The sequence below is a fragment of the Aegilops tauschii genome, unplaced genomic scaffold (genome assembly GCF_002575655.3).
Source record: "Aegilops tauschii subsp. strangulata cultivar AL8/78 unplaced genomic scaffold, Aet v6.0 ptg001333l_obj, whole genome shotgun sequence".
NCBI lineage: Eukaryota > Viridiplantae > Streptophyta > Magnoliopsida > Poales > Poaceae > Aegilops > Aegilops tauschii.
In genome coordinates, this window is record NW_027333527.1 from 12,122 (window position 1) to 26,474 (window position 14,353).

Here is a 14,353-nt window from a genome sequence, read left to right on the forward strand (position 1 = left end):
TACCAATAAATTCTATAATTTTATTTTTTAATATCCTATAGTTAAGCATATCAAGCTAACTTTATCTTTAAGAAGTTTTAGTATTTTTTTATTTTTATAAGTATAACTTCAAATTTAGAACTAGTTAATAGCTAAGATTAATAACTAATATCTGAGATTTTACGGATTTCCTATACTATACCTATTTCTATTTGTTACACTATTTCCGTTATGTAAGCCCACTTAGCTCAGAGGTTAGAGCATCGCATTTGTAATGCGAGGGTCATCGGTTCAAATCCGATAGTCGGCTTTTTTTTTTCTCTATCGATGTTCTACGAACAAGAATCTCTTTTTTTCCGAATTAAATGGAGAATCCAGGATCTTTTATGTTTTTTACCTTACAATTTTGCTAGATACAAAACAATAAAATAAATAATATATATACAAAAAATAAAGATTTTGATGAAATTCCATTTTTTTGGGTACTTTAGTTGATTTTACTCTGTTTATCCTGTAGTTTAATTCAGTTTTAATTTCGATGTATTCTGTAATGTAAATACAATGAAATTAATTGTGTAAAATGAAATTTCAATAAAATAAAAAAAGGAGTCTTCATGTCCCGTTATCGAGGACCTCGTTTAAAAAAAATACGCCGTCTGGGAGCTTTACCAGGACTCACTAGAAAAACACCTAAATCCGGAAGTAATCTTAAAAAAAAATTCAATTCTGGGAAAAAGGAGCAATATCGTATTCGTCTTCAAGAAAAACAGAAATTGCGTTTTCATTATGGTCTGACAGAACGACAATTACTTAGATATGTACATATCGCTGGAAAAGCAAAAAGGTCAACAGGCCAGGTTTTACTACAATTACTTGAAATGCGTTTGGATAATATCCTTTTTCGATTGGGTATGGCTTCAACCATTCCTGGGGCCCGCCAATTAGTCAACCATAGACATATTTTAGTTAATGGTCGTATAGTCAATATACCAAGTTTTCGTTGCAAACCCCGAGATATTATTACTACGAAAGATAACCAAAGATCAAAAGGTCTGGTTCAAAATTATATTGCTTCATCGGACCCGGGGAAATTGCCAAAGCATTTGGCGATTGACACGTTGGAATATAAAGGACTAGTAAATAAAATCCTAGATAGGAAGTGGGTCGGTCTCAAAATAAATGAGTTGTTAGTTGTAGAATATTACTCTCGTCAGACTTGAACTTAACGAAAAAAGGAAAGGTTCATAGAATTTTCTTCCCCTTCCCCTTTCCCCGAACTAAATCGCCCTAAGACCATTACCATTAATTTGTATTTTCCCATCAACTAGCTAAAATTGATTAACCCTAGGATTAGGATCCTTTTTTCTTTTTTCCTCTATGTGTATTTTACATACCACAGTAATTTGCTATAGAGAATTTCTAATTTCTATTAAATCAAAATAAGATAATATAAGATATTATTGCTGGAAAAAATTGTTATTTGATTTGATACATTGTGATCCTTAACGTTGATGAATTAAGAAAAACGGAAAGAGAGGGATTCGAACCCTCGGTAAACAAAAGTCTACATAGCAGTTCCAATGCTACGCCTTGAACCGCTCGGCCATCTCTCCTACATAACTTATTATGGAAAATAAACTGAGTGAATAGCGAGTTTTCTTATTCCTGCAGTACAGGTACAACCGCAACCACTCGGGGGTTCCATAGTTCTATTGGAAAAATTCCTTTTGATCTAAGTGGAAGGATACAGGATTTTTTACTAGAAATTGCGCTCGCTATAAAAAAAAAAGTTTTAATTTGGGTTTTCCCGCAACTAAAGAAAAAGAAAATGGAAGAATTCTTCTTATTGCATAAATAAAATAAAGAAACCTTAGAATTCCGTTTGCATAAGATACGCTACACCATACTATCGAAATCAAAAATAGGGTATGAGACAATTAATAACTTTGAAAACACGAAATAGTTGATAACATAAGTTGTTGTTCAGAAATAGCAAAGTGGAATGAAATCCAGTCTTAGTCAAATATTTCATATCTCTTCGTGTCCAAGCAGAAGGAAAAGGATACAATTTGAGCTGAGCGGAAAATCCATATCTCTATCTCTCTTATCCATTTAAAGCATATGGATTTAGAGTAGAGCATATGGATCAATCTATTTATAATTATAAGAATCGAATGTGTTTGTTTTTATGTTATTTTGTGAAGGAATGAAAACAATTCTATATAGAATGGGTTGGGAATTATGCCTAGATCCCGTGTAAATGGAAATTTCATTGATAAGACCTCCTCAATTGTAGCCAATATTTTATTGCGAATAATTCCGACAACCTCAGGAGAAAAAAAGGCATTTACTTATTATAGAGATGGTGCGATTTGACTCTTTTTTTTTTGCTTTTTTTTAGCCCTACCTATACCTCAGTCTTACGAAAAAGAGAGGGGGTTGGCATAGAGAGAACCAAATTTGTAAAGCAAACAAACCCACGCTTCGGGAAGGTGAGGCGAACTAACAATTCCTTCCGTCGTGTATCCTCGATTGATGCGGCTTCAGATACTTCAATTGTAGATTTGAGTATTGAGCGAAAGGTTACACCTACAGGATATGGTATGGTATGGATTACAGGCCAATCCTACTCTATTAGTATCCGTAGGCAGCATAGGGGAGAAAAGCACTACACCTAGAAATAGGAATCAACAAGAGAAAAACTTTGTTAGAAATTACCCCTTTCCTGATCGGTATCAGGGCTGGGAAGAATGGTTGGGATAACAAACAACCATCAGGTTTGTACTTTGGATACCCCTATAACCATCAAAGATCGTTGAAGTAGCTAATTCCTCTAAATAGGAGGCGTTGAGAACAAAGAAATTATTGGAGCTATCGTTTTCCTCTAGCATTAATAGAATTCATTGGTGTTAAGAAAAACCTCTTGTGGGAAGGTTGGCTAGAGATTTCTTGGAAAAATACCAGCCCCTTTCGGTTCATAATGAGACGGGACTAATTCTATTTTGATTCTATAGATTATTTCGCTTAGTACTATTATGTACAGAAGGGAGGAGCCGTATGAGATGAAAACCTCATGTACGGTTTTGGAACGGAGATTTTTTGAATAGAATGAACGACCGTAACGGATGTTGGCTCAATCCGAAGGAAATTATGCGGAAGCTTTGCAAAATTATTATGAAGCTACGCGACTAGAAATCGATCCCTATGATCGAAGTTATATACTCTATAACATAGGCCTTATACACACAAGCAATGGAGAGCATACAAAGGCTTTGGAATATTATTTCCGGGCACTAGAACGAAACCCCTTCTTACCGCAAGCTTTTAATAATATGGCCGTGATCTGTCATTACGTGCGACTATCTCCACTATAGAAAGAAAAAAAAAAAGAGAGGATCAAATTTTCTAGTAAATACTAGAAAAAAGGGCTTTCTACATAGGGATCGTAAAAACAACGATTTTTCCCTATCAGCTGTAGGAAGGAAGGACACTTCACGAGAATCAAAAAACGAAGAAAGTATGGCCTATACTACTACTCTATGGATAAAGTTTCTCAAATTGATAGAGAAAGCACCGTAAAGATCAATTAGTGAGCGACTGGGTCGATACAACTAAAAAAAACTGCTTACTTATCCCATGATATGGGGCAAAATTTAGGAATCCGCTTATGTAATAGAGCCGATCCACTAAGGGATTAAGCAGCGGTGTAGTATCAGATCCCAAAGATAGTAAGTTCTTTTTTCTTTCTTATGGAAAAAAGTCTTTTTCAAGGATTCTATAGAGATTTCATATATGAAAACGGGATAGTTACCTTTCAGAAAATTTGAACGAAGGCTCTATATCTATCTATGCTTCATTCTTCTGAAGGTGGGAAAAAAGATCAAACTGATTATTGATAAAAATTAGGGTTTGAAACTTAGGTAATTAATTTCTTCTGCTTAACCCAAGAACAAATTGGATCGATTTTTGATAAATCGAATTCAGTTAAGATAGGGGAAATTCAGATAGCAATTTCTGAGCCGTATGAGGTAGGAAACTCTCAAGTACGGTTCTAAGGGAAGGAACTTCCTATTCCGACCGAGGAGAACAGGCCATTCTACAGGGTGATTCGGAAATTGCGGAAGCTTGGTTTGATCAAGCTGCTGAATATTGGAAACAAGCTATAGCGCTTACTCCGGGAAATTATATTGAAGCACAGAACTGGTTGAAGATTACGAAGCGCTTTGAATTTGAATAAGACCATGCTCCTTCTTTTTCATAAAATGGGTGGTTTGGTTGTTGATCCATTAATCAAATAAATTAGGTCGTAAGATCGAATCAAGAATTTCATTATATCCATTTCTTATACCTTCTATTTTATATGATATTTCATAAGAATAAACCATAGGGATAGGGTCTAGAATAGAAGTAATAAACTGAATAAAAAGAGGGGGCAATCTAAATATTGCTAATATATTAGGACCATCTTATTAATAATTCTAATGAGTTATCTTGGAATTTAGAATCAAATAAAAAACCCTATATTATGCTCAAGGAAAGTAGATATAGATAGGAGCTTATGCCCTCAAAAAAAAATACACTAGTTTCTTAAATTAAAAATAAAAAAGATTTTTTTCTTACGTCGAGAAATATTTGTTTTTCAAGATAAACAATGTCCGTTAGGCACCTAATCTTTATGTCATAATAGACCCGAACACTTGCCTCGGATTGACTTCAATATATAATTGCTCCAGTGAATAACTAAAAAAAAATAGAAGGATGGTAGATAGTAAAGAAAAGAACTAATCACAATATCTATCTTTCAAAATCTATCTTTCAAAATCTATCTTTCAAAATATATATCTTTCAAAGATTCACTAAAAAGACAGTTGGCGGGTCTCTTTGTATGTCTTGTCCGGAAAGAGGAGGACTTAATGATTATTCGTTCGCCGGAACCAGAAGTAAAAATTGTTGTGGATAGGGATCCTGTAAAAACATCTTTTGAGGAATGGGCCAGACCCGGCCATTTCTCAAGAACACTAGCTAAGGGCCCTGATACTACCACTTGGATCTGGAACCTACATGCTGATGCTCACGATTTCGATAGTCATACTGGTGATTTGGAGGAGATTTCTCGAAAAGTCTTTAGTGCTCATTTCGGGCAACTTTCCATTATCTTTCTTTGGTTGAGTGGCATGTACTTTCATGGCGCCCGTTTTTCCAATTATGAAGCATGGCTAAGTGATCCTACTCACATTGGACCCAGTGCTCAGGTAGTTTGGCCTATAGTAGGGCAAGAAATATTGAATGGTGATGTAGGCGGGGGTTTCCGAGGAATCCAAATAACCTCTGGTTTTTTTCAGCTTTGGCGAGCATCTGGAATAACTAGTGAATTACAACTCTATTGTACTGCAATTGGTGCATTGATTTTTGCAGCGTTAATGCTTTTTGCTGGTTGGTTCCATTATCACAAAGCCGCTCCCAAATTGGCCTGGTTCCAAGATGTAGAATCCATGTTGAATCACCACTTAGCGGGATTATTAGGACTTGGGTCTCTTTCTTGGGCGGGGCACCAAATTCATGTATCTTTACCAATTAACCAATTTCTTGACGCTGGGGTGGATCCTAAAGAGATACCACTTCCTCATGAATTTATCTTGAATCGGGACCTTTTGGCTCAACTTTATCCTAGTTTTGCCGAAGGAGCAACCCCTTTTTTCACTTTAAATTGGTCCAAATACGCAGAATTTCTGACTTTTCGCGGAGGACTAGATCCAGTAACCGGTGGTCTCTGGCTGACCGATATTGCGCACCATCATTTAGCTATTGCTATTCTTTTCCTAATCGCAGGTCATATGTATAGGACCAATTGGGGTATTGGCCATGGACTTAAAGATATTTTGGAGGCTCACAAGGGCCCATTTACAGGACAAGGCCATAAGGGTCTTTATGAAATCTTAACAACGTCATGGCATGCTCAATTATCTCTTAACCTAGCTATGCTAGGCTCTACAACCATTGTTGTAGCTCATCATATGTATTCTATGCCTCCCTATCCATACCTAGCTACTGACTATGGTACACAACTTTCCTTGTTCACACACCACATGTGGATTGGCGGATTTCTAATAGTCGGTGCTGCTGCACATGCAGCAATTTTTATGGTAAGAGACTATGATCCAACTACTCGATACAACGATCTATTAGATCGCGTCCTTAGACACCGCGATGCAATCATATCCCACCTTAACTGGGTATGTATATTTCTAGGTTTTCACAGTTTTGGCTTGTACATTCATAATGATACCATGAGTGCTTTAGGCCGTCCACAAGATATGTTTTCGGATACTGCCATACAATTACAACCTATCTTTGCTCAATGGGTACAAAATATCCATGCTACTGCGCCTGGCGTAACAGCTCCTGGTGCAACAACAAGTACTAGCTTAACGTGGGGAGGCGGCGAGTTAGTAGCAGTAGGTGGCAAAGTGGCTTTGTTACCTATTCCATTAGGAACCGCAGATTTTTTAGTCCATCACATTCATGCATTTACCATACATGTGACTGTATTAATACTTTTGAAAGGTGTTTTATTTGCTCGGAGTTCCCGTTTGATACCCGATAAAGCAAATCTAGGTTTTCGCTTTCCTTGCGATGGGCCTGGCCGAGGGGGAACATGTCAAGTATCCGCCTGGGATCATGTTTTCTTAGGTTTATTCTGGATGTACAATGCAATTTCGGTAGTCATTTTCCATTTCAGTTGGAAAATGCAGTCGGATGTTTGGGGTACTATAAGTGATCAAGGGGTGGTAACTCATATTACAGGGGGAAACTTTGCACAGAGTTCCATTACGATTAATGGGTGGCTTCGAGATTTCTTGTGGGCACAGGCATCGCAAGTCATTCAGTCTTATGGTTCTTCATTATCTGCATATGGTCTTTTTTTCTTAGGTGCTCATTTTGTCTGGGCCTTCAGTTTAATGTTTTTATTCAGCGGCCGTGGTTATTGGCAAGAACTCATTGAATCTATCGTTTGGGCTCATAACAAATTAAAAGTTGCTCCTGCTACTCAGCCTAGAGCCTTGAGCATTATACAAGGACGCGCTGTAGGAGTAACCCATTACCTTCTGGGTGGAATTGCCACGACATGGGCATTCTTCTTAGCGAGAATTATTGCAGTAGGATAGTGGCTAGGAGGATTTGAAAGGCATTATGGAATTAAGATTTCCCAGGTTTAGCCAAGGCTTAGCTCAGGACCCCACTACTCGTCGTATTTGGTTTGGTATTGCTACCGCACATGATTTCGAAAGTCATGATGATATTACTGAAGAACGTCTTTATCAGAACATTTTTGCTTCTCACTTTGGGCAATTAGCAATAATCTTTCTATGGACGTCCGGAAATCTGTTTCATGTAGCTTGGCAAGGAAATTTTGAATCATGGATACAGGATCCTTTACACGTAAGACCTATTGCTCATGCGATTTGGGATCCTCATTTTGGTCAACCCGCTGTGGAAGCCTTTACTCGAGGAGGTGCTGCTGGTCCAGTGAATATTGCTTATTCTGGAGTTTATCAGTGGTGGTATACAATAGGATTACGCACCAATGAGGATCTTTATACTGGAGCTCTTTTTCTATTATTTCTTTCTACGCTGTCCTTAATAGCGGGTTGGTTACATCTACAACCCAAATGGAAACCAAGCCTTTCGTGGTTCAAAAACGCGGAATCTCGTCTCAATCATCATTTGTCAGGACTTTTCGGGGTAAGTTCTTTGGCTTGGACAGGACATTTAGTTCATGTTGCTATTCCCGCATCCAGGGGGGAGTACGTTCGATGGAATAATTTCTTAGATGTATTACCCTATCCCCAGGGGTTGGGACCCCTTTTGACGGGTCAATGGAATCTTTATGCCCAAAACCCTGATTCGAGTAATCATTTATTTGGTACCGCTCAAGGAGCGGGAACTGCCATTCTAACTCTTCTTGGGGGATTCCACCCACAAACGCAAAGTTTGTGGCTGACCGATATGGCTCACCATCATTTAGCTATTGCATTTATTTTTCTCATTGCCGGTCACATGTATCGAACTAACTTCGGAATTGGGCACAGTATTAAAGATCTTTTAGAAGCGCATACTCCTCCGGGGGGTCGATTAGGGCGTGGGCATAAGGGCCTTTATGACACAATCAACAATTCGATTCATTTTCAGTTAGGTCTTGCTCTAGCTTCTTTAGGGGTTATTACTTCCTTAGTAGCTCAACATATGTACTCTTTACCTCCTTATGCATTCATAGCACAAGACTTTACTACTCAAGCTGCTTTATATACTCATCACCAATATATTGCAGGGTTCATCATGACAGGGGCTTTTGCTCATGGAGCTATTTTTTTCATTAGGGATTACAATCCGGAACAGAATGAGGATAATGTATTGGCAAGAATGTTAGACCATAAAGAAGCTATCATATCTCATTTAAGTTGGGCTAGCCTCTTTCTAGGATTCCATACCTTGGGCCTTTATGTTCATAACGACGTCATGCTTGCTTTTGGTACTCCAGAAAAGCAAATCTTGATCGAACCTATATTTGCCCAATGGATACAATCTGCTCATGGCAAGACGACATATGGGTTCGATATACTCTTATCTTCAACGAATGGCCCCGCTTTCAATGCGGGTCGAAGCCTATGGTTGCCCGGATGGTTGAATGCTGTTAATGAGAATAGTAATTCGCTTTTCTTAACAATAGGACCTGGGGATTTCTTGGTTCATCATGCTATTGCTCTAGGTTTGCATACAACTACATTGATTTTAGTAAAGGGCGCTTTAGATGCACGCGGTTCCAAATTAATGCCAGATAAAAAGGATTTTGGATATAGTTTTCCTTGTGACGGCCCAGGGCGCGGCGGTACTTGTGATATTTCTGCTTGGGACGCATTTTATTTGGCAGTTTTCTGGATGTTAAATACCATTGGGTGGGTTACTTTTTATTGGCATTGGAAACATATCACATTATGGCAGGGCAACGTTTCACAATTTAATGAATCCTCCACTTATTTGATGGGATGGTTAAGAGATTACCTATGGTTAAACTCTTCACAACTTATCAATGGATATAATCCTTTTGGGATGAATAGTTTATCGGTATGGGCGTGGATGTTCTTATTTGGACATCTTGTTTGGGCTACTGGATTTATGTTCTTAATTTCCTGGCGGGGGTATTGGCAGGAATTAATTGAGACTTTAGCATGGGCTCATGAACGCACACCTTTAGCTAATTTAATTCGCTGGAGAGATAAGCCCGTGGCTCTTTCCATTGTGCAAGCAAGATTGGTTGGATTAGCTCACTTTTCCGTGGGTTATATATTCACTTATGCAGCTTTCTTGATTGCCTCAACATCAGGCAAGTTTGGTTAATTTAGTTTGTTTTTTTGTACTGTATCAGCACCTAGTTCATTACTCTTGATAGAGAGGGAGGATCTGCCTTTTTAGATTTCTTTTTCTATTTATTTTTCCATCTAGGATTAGAACCGTATACTTGGTAATAATAGCAACGACACATTATGGCAAAAAAAAGTTTGATTCAGAGGGAGAAGAAGCGGCAGAAATTAGAACAGAAATATCATTTGATTCGTCAATCTTTAAAAAAAAAGATAAGAAGCAAAGTTTCTCCCTTGAGTTTGAGTGAAAAAACGAAAATGCGAGAAAAATTGCAATCCCTACCGCGTAATAGTGCACCTACACGCCTTCATCGACGTTGTTTTTTGACCGGAAGACCTAGAGCTAACTATCGACATTTTGGGCTATCCGGACACGTACTTCGAGAAATGGTTTATGAGTGTTTGTTACCGGGTGCAACAAGATCCAGTTGGTAAGGATAAAATACCCTTTCGTATTTGTATGGATTTCTGGAATTGATAATCATAGAGGAGCCCTCTTTACCATTCTGTATAAATGGACTATTCTATTTGTATAGATATTGGTAGAGGGGCGTATCCAACCCTCTTTTATCCACTAGTTACCCCTCTTTAGTTTAAGAGTATAGAGCAGTTTGGTAGCTCATAAGGCTCATAACCTTGGGGTTGCGGGTTCGATTCCCACTACCGGCTCCATACTCCTTCTTTATGATATATGCATGATATAATATATACATCATGCATTTGTATCTGGATTTTTTGATTTCCTAAAAGAGTTTTGGTCTAACAGTTTTTTCTCGGAAGAAGCAAAAAAATAAAAGAAAGAATAAAATATGAAAGAAAAGCGTCCATTGTCTAATGGATAGGACAGAGGTCTTCTAAACCTTTGGTATAGGTTCAAATCCTATTGGACGCAATCTTATTTCTATCTATTCTTTAAATAACTATACTAAACTAAAAACAAAGAAAACTTTTTTGCATGATTCAAATGAAAAAGCTTTCTCAACGATTCCTATTCTACTAACAAGAGTAGACATGCAAAATTTATTTGTTACTGAAGAGAAAACCGTTCCAGCTGTTCCTGAATAGCTTCCTTCAAAAGGATTTCCGCTTGCTCGGTGAATGTCTTGCTAGAAGATATAATTTCTTGGAATTGAGGTTTAGTATCTTTTAGATGTTTACGTAACTCATCCAGAAATTTATTTACCTGTTCAATTTCTAACGAATCAAGATATCCTCTTGTTCCGGTATAAATAGTAGCTATCTGCTCTTCCACTGGGAGAGGATTTGCCTGGGATTGTTTAAGCAATTCCCTTAATCGTCGACCCCTTGCCAATTGATTCTGACTTGTTTTATCGAGAGCAGAGGCGAATTGTGCAAAGGCTTGTAACTCTGCGAATTGCGCTAGTTCCAATTTTGATTTGCCAGCTACTTGTTTCATGGCTTTAATTTGAGCCGCGGATCCTACTCTGGAAACAGAAATACGCCACATTAATAGCGGGTCGAATTCCGGCATTGAATAGATCCGCAGATAAGAATATTTGTCCATCTGTAATGGAGATTACATTAGTAGGAATATAGGCGGAAACGTCTCCAGATTGAGTCTCAACTATTGGTAAAGCGGTCATACTTCCTTCGCCTAAAAGAGAATTTAATTTAGCGGCTCTTTCTAAAAGGCGTGAATGCAAATAAAAAACATCCCCTGGATAAGCCTCACGGCCGGGAGGTCTTCTTAATAGAAGGGACATTTGGCGATAAGCTTGTGCCTGTTTGGAGAGATCATCATAAATTATTAAAGTATGCCGTTCGCGGTACATAAAATACTCAGCCAGGGCTGCTCCCGTATAAGGAGCGAGGTATTGTAATGTAGCAGGTGAATCCGCCATTTCAGCTACTACAATAGTGTATTCCATAGCCCCCTCCTCATGGAAAGTAGTTACTACTTGAGCTACGGAGGATGCTCTTTGACCGATAGCTACATAAACACATATTACACCTTGCCCTTTTTGATTGAGAATTGTATCTGTGGCTACTGCTGTTTTGCCAGTCTGTCTGTCCCCAATAATTAACTCTCGCTGACCGCGCCCTATAGGGATCATCGAATCGATAGCAATAAGCCCTGTTTGAAGAGGTTCGTATACGGAACGCCTGGAAATTATACTTGGAGCAGGAGATTCAATTAAGCGAGATTCGGAAGCTATAATTTCGCCTTTCCCATCAATAGGTTTAGCCAGAGCATTTACAACACGACCCAAGTAAGCCTCACTCACGGGTATCTGAGCAATTCTTCCTGTTGCTTTTACAAAACTTCCCTCTTGTATCATCAACCCATCGCCCATTAATACAATCCCAACATTTTTGGATTCCAAATTCAGAGCAATACCCCTAGTACCTTCTGCAAATTCGACTAATTCACCTGACATTATTTCACCAAGACCTATAATACGAGCAATCCCATCCCCCACTTGAACTACGCGACCTATATTCTCAATCCCTACTTTCCTATTATATTGTTCAATACGTTCGCGGAGAATTTTATGAATTTCGTCGACTCGAAGGGTTGCCATTAGTGTTTCTTGACTCTTTTTTCGGAAGCAAGGGGAAAAATAATGCCTAAATTCTAAACGAAAGTAGAAGTTCAAGGCCTAATTAATTTAATTATCTCTTCCATTCCAGGGACCCGAGAATGCCAATATTAGCACGAATCGTACGGAAATGTAACTCGGTATTCAAACAACTATTCAGAGTTCCTAGAGCTCCTTGTACGGCCTGTTGGAAAACCCGCTGTCGGACCTGATTCATTGCCCTTTGTTTTTCAAAATAAAGGGTTTCGTTTTTAGACTTTTCCAATTGTTCCAAACTAATAGAAGTAGCATTAATCAAATTTGCTTTTTCTCGTTCTATCTCAGAGTATCCATTCATTCGATACTCATCCGCTTCTAGTTCGACTTTCTGTAATCGAATCCGAGCTTTTTCGAGTTGCTCAATGGTCCCTCTACGCAATTCTTCTGAATTTCGAATAGTACTCAAGATCCTCTGTTTTCGATTATCTAATAAATCTTTTAATGAAAGTAGATTATTTTGTAAGTTTACAACTTTTATGATCTCTTCCCGAACCAAACATGAATCTTTCGATTCATTTGGCTCTCACGCTCCTTTTTTTTTTTTTCTATAGCTATTTCCATATCTTTTTTTTAAGTAATGAGCCTATCCTCTATCTTCTTTTTTATGTTTATATTTCAATATACCGAAACCTATATAAGACTAGATAAATATTAAGAGGACTCTTCCGCCTAGATAAAAATATATCATGGTCAGCAAAGTTGTTTCTTTATTTTTATTTGCCCTCTAGTTAATAATTTCAATTTCATTAAGAAAAACTAACTAAATAAATGGAAAATGAAAATTAATAGAATTCTTTTTTATTTTTTTTTTTCTTCAAATCCAAAAAATTTCTCTTTTTTATACATAGGTCGTCGATTCGGCATTGGTTAAAAAAGGGCAGGGTGCCCCCTTTTTTTTTTCTAGTAAATAGTTCAAACCATTTTATCGATATGAGTGTTCTATATCAGATAAATTTTACATTAGCTATTTCCCGTTTAAATTCGGTACTAATACTAATATAGTTGTAGAAAGAGTACCTCTTTTTGCCTGGACTTCAAGCAGTTTAGCTTTAACCGTGTTAATGGTCTCACATTCTTGGTTTATAGAGAATCAAAGTTGATTTACCAATGAGTCGCGAAATGCTATGGTTCTTCCATATGATTTCTGAATTTATTCAGAAGTAATTCGTCGAGATCGTGCACCCTTTTCTTATTTATCCGAAAAATACTAAAAAATATTATAAAGTGCAGCCGGATAGATCCAATCTATTCTTGAAATAGACAACTCGCACACACTCCCTTTCCAAAAAAAATCAAAACACCAACCACTACAGTTAGATTTATTAGATTTGTTGCTAAAATATCGGTATTAAGCCCGAAACTGCCAGCGGATGGCCAGTGAGCTAAAAAAACGAAAGAATGGGTTACATTTTTCATATGCTCTCCTCTTATAGATAGGACGAACAAAGAACAAAGTTTTTCGATCACTTACTTCGCTCGCCCTTTTTTGATCGGTTTTTTTAATGCAAATAGATTCAATCTAGTAATTTCTTTTAGATTAAGTCTTACGTCTTGTTTGACCGGTGAAAGACTTCCTTTGTTGAAATGTTCTGTTCCCAAAATTCCTAAAATAAAAGGAAAAAACTTTCCACTTTCCTAAACTAAGGACGGGAAATAAGAAGGTGAGCATATCTTCTAAATTAATAATACTCAACTCAGCCCTTCCTAGAATGGGGTATTATCTGTCCCGATAAATAGATAATTCCAGGAGTAATAAATAGGAGTAAATTAAATAAAGTATTGATATAATTGGAATTGCGGAAGCAAATACCAATTTACTAAAAAAAGAAAAAAGTATCTAATCGAAATCGAAAGAATTTTTTTTTAAGATTAAACAAAAGGGTTCGCAAATAAAAGCGCTAGTGCCACAACTAGTCCATAAATTGTTAAAGCTTCCATAAAAGCTAGACTAAGCAATAAAGTACCTCGTATTTTACCTTCTGCTTCTGGCTGTCTCGCAATACCTTCTACAGCTTGTCCTGCAGCAGTACCTTGACCAACTCCAGGTCCAATAGAAGCAAGCCCTACGGCCAATCCAGCAGCAATAACAGAAGCAGCAGCAATTAGTGGATTCATGGTGAGTAGTTCCTCGTGTCAAAAAAAAGAAATGGTTAAGGATACAATCAACCAATAAATTCTTACTTCTAAGCTCTATTGGGGAGAAGTAAAGTAACTAAAAAGTACAAATTGAAATCAAATTGAAATGATAATGTGAATTGTCCGAACTACATAGAAGGGAATTCCATATCCATATATCGGATTAGATAATGAATCTAACCTAGGAATATATAATATAATATCCTATATATATATACA

At 37.4% G+C, this 14,353-nt stretch overlaps 3 non-coding genes across 3 annotated transcripts; 2 read left to right on the plus strand and 1 right to left on the minus strand.

The window, feature by feature from the left end:
- The first annotated feature begins 216 nt into the window (after positions 1-216).
- On the plus strand, positions 217-289 carry TRNAT-UGU (transfer RNA threonine (anticodon UGU)). The gene has a single exon. It is a non-coding gene; the product is annotated as a tRNA-Thr (tRNA).
- Positions 290-1,505: 1,216 nt separating this feature from the next.
- On the minus strand, positions 1,506-1,592 carry TRNAS-GGA (transfer RNA serine (anticodon GGA)). The gene has a single exon. It is a non-coding gene; the product is annotated as a tRNA-Ser (tRNA).
- An 8,626-nt stretch (positions 1,593-10,218) lies between these two features.
- On the plus strand, positions 10,219-10,290 carry TRNAR-UCU (transfer RNA arginine (anticodon UCU)). Its single transcript has one exon. It is a non-coding gene; the product is annotated as a tRNA-Arg (tRNA).
- The last annotated feature ends 4,063 nt before the right edge of the window (positions 10,291-14,353 follow it).